Source organism: Lineus longissimus, chromosome 3, assembly GCF_910592395.1.
Source record: "Lineus longissimus chromosome 3, tnLinLong1.2, whole genome shotgun sequence".
Classification (NCBI taxonomy): Eukaryota; Metazoa; Nemertea; class Pilidiophora; order Heteronemertea; family Lineidae; genus Lineus; species Lineus longissimus.
The window spans coordinates 14,081,043-14,089,939 of NC_088310.1; the positions used below are offsets into that span (position 1 = coordinate 14,081,043).

The following is an 8,897-nucleotide window of genomic DNA, read 5'->3' on the forward strand; positions in this document are numbered from 1 at the left end:
TTAAGAGAATGAGGTCATTTCGCGTTTAGATTTCTTTCCCTTTTTACCTCGGTCCACAGAGCAAATATTGTTTTCAAATGTGGCTGAATATTTTTTAATATTTTTTCATTTTTTACTTTTAATGGAATTGATATAGTTTTCACCGCCAGTTGGCGCTGCAGGCACATTGACTGAATTTTGGCGATTTCAAATTTGGCGGTGGCTCAACTTTTTGCAAGCAGTGCCGCTGATTGGCCGATCGATAGAAGAGATGCCACCATTTAAAAATGGCGGTAGTCGCTACTTCAATGAAGATGAGTGAACTTTCTCATGTTCAATCGGTTGATACTCTTTTAATCAACATGACCATGTACCTGAAATTTGTTTAGGTACTGAAAAGAGTCTATATAATTCAGATTTATCGATAGTTTTTTATAATATTGCGGAAATTTTGTGCACAAATTAGCGAAAGTTGGTGCTCGTCTCATGTCATTTTAGAGCGAGAAATTTGTTTCCGTCGATCTCTACCACTGAAAAATCGCTTGCATAGCTTCGAATTTTTGTGAAAATAAGTATCTGAACTTGGTTTCAAATAGTCTAGAGAGTTACCTTTGTGGTGATACATATGGTATGTGATAAATATTTGTAGAATTTGTGAAATTCGGTTTTCAAACGTGCCGATGAAGCAAGCGATCTCGCGTGAATTTTGCAAGTCCTGATATGTTGACCGGGTGTCAAAAACCACTCACCTCAATTCAATTCAAAGATCAAAAATAATATCTGAACTTAGTTTCAAATAGCCTACGCAATTATCATTTCGGTGATATATAATGCATGCATGTAATAATTGATTAATCTGCCTAAAACGCGCGATTAATACGGCGAAAGATCGTGATAAACACTCTGGTGGCGGTCGCACTAAATAACTACCGGTAGGGCCCGGCGTCTGGCGGAGAAAAAAAGGTAGCGCCCGGAGGTTGAAACGGGATTTTTATGCACTTTTAACTGTATATATATGTTGTTTGGATGTATTTCTAACAGTTCTGTAACTTTGATGACCAAGCTTGCGCCCAAAGTTGGTAAAATTGATGCTTGTTTATGGACTGCGCTAGCGACCGGAGAATTCGCCGTCGGCCATTTTGGCTACGGTCCCTGAGTTGTTGTGGATGGCAATTTTGCAACAAATTTCGCCATTTACGTTTGTTTACAATTATTTTGAAAGTCACATTATGACATCGTAGTATGAATCCCACTGCAGTTTCGTTACGCAGCAATGCTCATGTTTTTGGTTTGCAATCCTGTACTGTCTGTACACTGCGCTGTGCATGGCTGTACTGTAGCTGTAAAAAAGACAAAAACCATGGCCTAGCCCTGTAGGACAGGCTTAGAGTATAACACAACAGGCCCTCATGATTCATTTGATGGACAACTTATTTGATAGTACCTCATCATTAAGTCCACTAGATCCTGTTCTGTCACATGTCGTAGACGATAGACAATTTTCAAAATGTAGTACACCACTCGCTCATCTTTAAGCCCAGCTCTCGGCTCACATCATGTGGGCACGGTTGGCTGTTATTCACAATGTGATCTTATTTCTGTTCCTGAAAAGTTGTTTTCAGTGTATTTTTTCCTTGAAATCGATCACTTCAGGTACTATTACTGTGCATACCTAGCTAAGTTAGTGTCTAGTTTCGTCTCTGATGACATTTATTTCGTAAAAATCGCTGTTTTTTTCTAAAAAGGTGTTTTTCTGGTCATTTTGGCTGTTTATTTCGAGGGTAGGGTAGGAGGTCATCGTTCACTCGATAACTCTTTTTAAAATGAAATAAAAGCGTTTTAAGATACATGATATGAATTGATATTAATATTCGTTAAGTGGGATTGTCGGTGGACGTTCATTGTTGAATAGTTGTGCTGAAATTACGAAAATATATCGATATCGTTGAGAGTTCATTCATTAGGGGCCTGTTCTCAATTTTCCTTACAACGCCTCTAGCACTGGGCAATTGCCACCATCTTGAAAAGCAGTGCCGCGGATGGCTATCGCATCGCCACTACGCATGAGAACACGATGGCTGCCCTGCGCTGCATTGATAGTTCGTAATAAATTCACATAAAAACACACCAGAAGATCTCCGATTTTATTTACAAAGATCATATTTTGTTATTTATTGATAAAACAAGCCATTTTACCACAGCAGGTGACACATATTAGGCCTGAATAAGACTTTAGAATTTGAAGTGGTGGTGACGATGCCGATATCCAAGATGGCGGAATTATACCAGTGGTCAAATCTCATCTATTTTCAACACCCTCCGCCAGCCTACCTCTCTGGCTGGGCACCACCTCCACAGCTAGGAACCTCTCTGACCAGGAACCACACGTGACTGGTAGTATCACTTCCAACCGTTTGAAGAAATGGCGGTGCTGTTGGTTGATATGTTGGCGTGCAGTAGTAGCTCAGCTCATGCTCCGCCTGCGGGTGTAAAAGAAATGCTGGTCCCCATGAATCTAAGTCCAGTCTAGAATTCCTTTGTGAGGAATATTAGTTCTTGTGGGAAAAGGGAGATATATTGTTCCGCTGTGATAGAATCAAATGCCCTCCCTTTCCTGATGCCCGCCTGTATTGTTCTTCTTCGGATGAAGGGTCTTGGCCTCTTTAGAGTCCTATTGAATGGTGCCGGTGTTCTATTGTTGAGGGCATTTAATATCAGGGGGCATCTGATTCTATTACACCGGCACCTTTAAATCATATGTTGTGTTTCTTTGTTATAGAATATAATAGGGCCTACATGCAGCATAGCACCTTTCCTTATTGCCCTGCCCTTACTTAGAGTAAATTATACTATACACCTACAGGGCCAGGGGCGTAGCTAGCTTTTTGGTCTGGCGGGCGGGGGGGCAAAAGGCTCTCTGGGGACAAAATGACCCTTTATGAAATCTTTTGGCCAAAAACACATATTTTGGTGACCTCGGGAGGAGGGGGCATTTGCCCCCCCCCCCCCCTCTGCTACCTACGCCCCTGCTTTCCCGGGCCTGCTATATACTAGTCTCGTTACTCTAAGCCTCATCTAAGCCCTGCCCGAAACCATCACTATTGTATTAGGTATAGGCTATAGATCACTCTGAAACACTAATTACTTGAGAAGTGTTCGGAGCACATTAATATTGGGTTTGCTGCCCGATGTCCAGCTTGTTCCAGGCTTCTGTCTAGGAGTAAGGAGATAGCGACACCCCCCAGATCGAGCCAATGACTGTAGAGCACATCCTGGGAAGATGCCCAACGCTTGCAGCGTTGAGGAGGGAGACTTGACCGGCTGACGAACACCAACTCCGCTTCTGATTACTAGTAAGTCTGGAGAGTCTGTTAGATGGAAATGAACACAAAGAAGAAGAATTTCCAGGCTGAAGGGTCCAAGTAATGAAATGACCACACGATTTAGTTTTAAAGATGTATTTATTAATCAATCAATAGACATCATTTGAATTACAACAATTTTGTTCAGTGGACACATTCGCATATCTACTAATAAAAACCTCCTGATAGGAATTGAACATTTTACACTGTGACTACAATCAATGAATACCACTCTTGACTTTTTAAGTAAAATGACTATAAAGTTATTACCACAATCCACCCAATATTGAATATTTCAAAGAAGTTTCTTCCAAACTGATCAATAACCCAATCTGTTCAATATTGGGCAAACTGTGTTAATTACAGAACATTTCATGGTCATTTCACTTGAAATGGTCGAGAGCAGGTTACCTCCACAGCCAGGCACCACCAAGTGAAAAAAGCAGTCAGTGTATGTTTCCCTGGCCTGATACAATTGATAACTTTGATAAATAAAACTTTGAATCTGTTCAATATTGGGCAAACTGCCTTAATAATCGAACAATAACATAGTCATTTCTCTTGAAATGGTAGAGAGCAGGTTACCTCCACAGCCAGGCACCACCAAGTGAAAAAAGCATTGCATGTGTCCCTGGCCTTATACATTTGATTACTTGAACAAATAAAACTTTGAGTCTGTTCAATATTGGGTAAACTGTGTTAATAACAGAACATTTCATAGTCTTTTCTCTTGAAATGGTCGATAGCAGGTTACCTCCACAGCCAGGCACCACCATATTTTCCTCAACTTCAATGCGCCTGCGTTACCGGAAGTGATCAAAACGGAAACGGAATAGATCCAAACGGAGCATGCGCATCCGTGGTGCCTGGTCAGAGAGGTTCCTAGCTGTGGAGGTGGTGCCCAGCCAGAGAGGTAGACTGGCGAACCCTGATCTCTATTTTGGGTAATTGCATCATTATTTCTTTTTGTGATTGGTGATTTGTAAAATTGAGAATGATTGAAAAATCAGTATTTTTTCACCCAAAGGCATGAGTGAACATTTGATAAGTTTATTGTGATTTAATTGGTAATTTGGTCGACATTTTGACAATTATATTTAGCAATATTTCGATAAATGCGGACCTGCTTCTTCCTCTTTTCGTAGTGACGGTGTTTCGATAACTCAGGTCAGTTTCACGGCAAAAATAAGTGGTAGTTTTGAAATTCGAATGTGCATTTATTGATGTAACGATAAAGTACATTTCCGAGAATAATTAGTGAAAGTTTCAGTAGGTGTCGATTTTTGTAAAGTAGTGTATAGGCGATGGATTGGCTCAGCCATGTGCTCGTCGTGTCAGCGGGGCGCAAGCCGTCATGGGGGATGTAGGCTACACTACAATGCACGTGATTGATGGTTGAACATTCACTCTCGTTGACAGTGTATTATTGAAATATTTGATTGTGATGATGGTGTATTGTACTAGGCCTTGCATGCTCCCAACGTGTGGCATATTTCACATTGATACTACCAGTATCAATTACAAAAAAATAGATTGTGAGTAACAGTAGGCCTACAATACAATCAATGCTACATGTTATGAGGGTGGGAACGGGGAAGGGGGGGGTAACTGTCTCGACGTCCCGTTAGAAAAAAAGGCTTATCCCGTTTCCCAATATGCAATTTTAGCCGAATCGTGACGCAAAACACGGCTTGTCTCGAATCCCGCTAAAATAAGGGTGTCTATCCCGAATCCCGACAGTTATTTTCGGCCCATCCCAGTGTCCCGAAAATACCTGTTCTCCCCCTCATAAATACTAGTAGACCATATTGTCACATTGATGTTTTCTTTCATTACAGTTAGACTTCGAGATCTACATTTTCGACAAAGTCCTGGTGTAATATTACGTACTTGATGAAGGTAATATTAATTTCTTCAAATTTGAAGCATGACGTTAATGGGGTACCAGCACAACTTCATTGACTGCTACGTGGCGCTGGTGGTAACTAAGGTATTGCATCGCTCCTATCACTTGAAAAAAACATTTACCCTAGTTACGACCAAAGCTGCTTAGCAGAGGGCGATACCTCATCAGGAGCGCCACAATCATATCATTGGTGTGAAAGCATTTGTATGAAGTTTTTCAGTTCTCAATGTGTTCAAAACCTTAATTGTGAAATTGTGCACTTCGAATTCAAATTTACGTCACTACGTTAGTTTGACATCCATTGATGTCACGGTAATTTCACTGTTATGCTGTGCTGCTTTCAGGTTTAATGACACGAATGAGTACAAGTACATTACATTTTTCGACGAAGGCCTTCTGTAATTTCATACGCTTCTTACGGTTAGTATTGATTCATAATTTCTAGTAAAAAAGTTAATTTTGAAAGTGAAAAATATGTTACAATACAATAGACCTGCAAATACCATATACGCAAGTTTTGAACAAATATCACACATATTCCCCAGTTGACTTGTGATGATATTGATAATGGTGGTGGTGGTGTTATCATGTACATGGCTTCTAACGTAGTAAATGTTTTCTTTTCAGCAACATTCAATAGATTTATTTACTGTATTATCATTTCGACCAAGGCGAATTCGACACTTCAATTACACAAGGTTAGTAACTTTTGTTCACAAAATCCAAATGGAGGCAAATACAGAACAATCAAACTTAGTCATTCCAGTCAGTTACTGAAGCACAGTGAAAACTGTCGGGAGCAGTGCAACTGATGGCATGTCAAACTTCCAGTGACTGTCCCTGTCCATATATTTTAGACAGTACAAATCTTGTAATCATTTTGTTTATGCAATGTACGTTATTATGTATCATTTCAGCACAATCAAACTTAGTCATTCCAGTCAGTTACTGAAGCACAGCGAAAACTGTCTGAATTAGTGCTGCTGATGGCATGTAATTACTCTACTACCACTACCAGTGACAGTCAATGTCCATATATTTTCAAGTGTGCGAAATTATTACTCGTCTACTTCTTAGTGTTATTTGAATGCAATGTATGTTATAAAAATATTTTTTCAACACTATATCAACATTCTCATTCCTGTCAGTTTCTGAAAATCAGCTAAAGCAATCGCTACCAATGCAGCTGATAACAGCAATTCTTTTTGTTCCCAATGCCCATCCATGACAATATATTTCACGCATGTGACAATCATGTAATCATCCTGTTTTTTGTGTTCTATTCATGCAATAAATAAATTCAGTATTTTCAAATCATTGGTGCTACAAAACTATTCTCATTATAGATTATTCATATTTCATAAAATGCTGTCATGTCAAATTTTGTGTCCTATAAATCATTATGAAGTCGGCATTTTATATACAACTTTTGTACTCCTCCTAAATAAACATACAAATCTTGTTTTATGTAAACTTTGTATATTGGACCCGTCACAGCAAAACCAGGCGCATGTCGCTCTGAGCTTGGCAGGTTGAGACGGACTGTTTGTTCATTTATCTATTGTCTGCCTTTTGTAAAATATGAGCACATCAATTTCTTCCATTATCTCCTGGTGTCATTTAGGCTCATCTTCTGTGCGACATGTACCTGGTTTTGCTGTGACGGGTCACATATTCTATAGATATACAACACTCTAATGTCACAATGCCTCTCTCACTCGCTTTTATATAGCAAGATGTATGAATAAACATGACACACCAACTATGTACAAAATTGCTAACAAACTGCACCATTTGTCAGTACACCACATGAAATACAGAGATATGTCTTAATTCTAATCTTTCATTAGCGACACCATTTCTTACCCGAGTGCCTCCTTCATTCATACATCTTGTACTTTAACTCAAGATACCCATCTTTGAATATTTTTAGTATACCAAGTACTACAATGTCAATGTATTGAAGTCATGTTCTTGTAGTGTTATTGGCTTTCTATTATCTTGTCAAAATACCACTTGGTTCTCGCAAAATCTCAATAAAAACAAATGCTATTGCATGTATTGCATATTCTAACAGCTATCCACTGTATCGATTTATCCATCATCTGTACTATTTGTCACAAAAATGTTATATAATGTAAATCATATTTCATTACATAATGCACACTGCCAATTACTGCTGAACCATTCATATGTCATTTAAATAAATAATTTTCAACTTTTTAAAACCGTCTTATAGTACTGTTCTTGTTTATAGTACTGTTCTTGTTTCTTATTTTTAGTATACCAAGTACTACAATGTCAATGTATTGAAGTCATGTTCTTGTAGTGTTATTGGCTTTCTATTATCTTGTCAAAATACCACTTGGTTCTCGCAAAATCTCAATAAAAACAAATGCTATTGCATGTATTGCATATTCTAACAGCTATCCACTGTATCGATTTATCCATCATCTGTACTATTTGTCACAAAAATGTTATATAATGTAAATCATATTTCATTACATAATGCACACTGCCAATTACTGCTGAACCATTCATATGTCATTTAAATAAATAATTTTCAACTTTTTAAAACCGTCTTATAGTACTGTTCTTGTCACTTAGCTGAACCAATTGCTCTATAGCATGAAATTTCCAGAAATACCCCAGGGACCGAAAAATGCTGTTTTAACAGAGAGGTGTCCTAAACTGAGAAGTCGAGTTGAATGGAAACAACCAATTTGGAACCAAAAACTACTGTCCTTATTAAAGAGGTTGTCCTCAATAGAAAGGTGTCCACAAAAAGTAGGTCCACTGTATATGAAAGTACAAACCCTGGTACATGTAGTGACATCATCTACTCCTCGATGTGGACACCTGCAAATGCAGCGACAATGTCACATCAGTTATTTAATTCATCGTCCTTTGTGCAGATGGCACCACCCATCAAGCATGTTGGTGACGAATAGTGTCGCAGCATTTCGTCACCGAGCTTACACGAAAATGCACTGTCATTCATTCAGCCATAAGTGCAAGACTGTAGGGTTGTTTCCAACCAAAACATGTTCGAAATGTGTCAAGCATTCGGAACACCCAAAGACTGATTAGAGAAGTCAAAATTGAATGGAAACAACCAATTTGGGACCAAAACCAGTGTCCTTATTGGAAAGGTTGTCTTTAATAAAGAGGTGTCTACTAACGGAGGTTCCACTGTACATAATGTAGGAACCCTGGTTGTGACATTGTCCACTCCTCCAGCTGCACACCACCAAATCCACAACAATGTCACACCAGTTATTTAGTTCATCATGCTTATGGTCATTGTACTTTCATCTTATGTAAAATGTAACTTTTTACACGGTTTCAATAAACGATTTGTAATTTGTAATTTGTAAATTATAAATTTCACTAATAATTTGACGCCGCCAATTCCACTGGTCTTCGAAATACGTAAGCTACACTGTTGACGACTATGACACTCCTCACAAACCACATTGTGAATCAGACGCCGATAGGCTTGTTGAGTGTTATGGTTCAGTCTGTGAGACTAATTTAAAGAGGTTACACTTTTATTTTGAATTGGAAAACAGCCCACAGGACTGACTTTTCACTGAGTAATAAGTGTGCCCTTCGAAGGTTAAGTCTCTTTCTGGATTTGCTTCCATAGA

At 38.8% G+C, this 8,897-nt stretch overlaps 1 long non-coding RNA gene across 1 annotated transcript; it reads left to right on the top strand.

Annotated features, from left to right (window-relative positions):
• Positions 1–4,319: 4,319 nt before the first annotated feature.
• LOC135485748 (uncharacterized) lies at positions 4,320–7,668 on the top strand. Its single transcript, XR_010446624.1, has 4 exons — positions 4,320–5,240; positions 5,592–5,667; positions 5,875–5,945; positions 6,165–7,668. It is a non-coding gene; the product is annotated as an uncharacterized LOC135485748 (long non-coding RNA).
• Positions 7,669–8,897: the final 1,229 nt, after the last annotated feature.